Below are 536 nucleotides of genomic sequence, written 5' to 3'. Positions count from 1 at the left end.
TGTGTGTGTGTGTGTGTGTGTGTGTGTGTGTGTGTGTGTGTGTGTGTGTGTGTGTGTGTGTGTGTAATTTTATAATGGTTGATTCTGCTACTTTCATTTCATAGGCCTTTAGAGTTGTGGTTCTCAAAATGTGGTCATGGCCCCACTTTGGGCCATGAAACAATAAGTGAGGGTCACTTTTGTGAATCATTAGCTATAAAGTTTTAACCTCACTCATTAATTTTGCTTTAACTGATTATTTGCTTACAAGTGCATGTAACACCAGCAGCAGTAGCATCTCTTTTGCAGCCTATAGTGCTTCTAGCCAACGTGTTAATTGCATCACATTATTAAAAAAAAGAAATGAATAATTTTGTGTTTTTTTCATAATTCTTCATCTGTATTAAAAATAGTGGTGTGACAGTTACGTTTCATGCTTCAAATTAAAGAATAAAGCTGCATCAGGCTTAACAAGCTAAAACAAGACCAACTGGCACCTGATCGCTTACAGTGGAGACTATCCTAAACTGACCCTAAACAACCCAGACAGATGCCAT

This window comes from Austrofundulus limnaeus, unplaced genomic scaffold (genome assembly GCF_001266775.1).
Source record: "Austrofundulus limnaeus strain Quisiro unplaced genomic scaffold, Austrofundulus_limnaeus-1.0 Scaffold55, whole genome shotgun sequence".
Classification (NCBI taxonomy): Eukaryota; Metazoa; Chordata; class Actinopteri; order Cyprinodontiformes; family Rivulidae; genus Austrofundulus; species Austrofundulus limnaeus.
The sequence above is the reverse complement of the archived record's forward strand: the minus strand, read 5'-3'. Positions refer to the sequence as shown.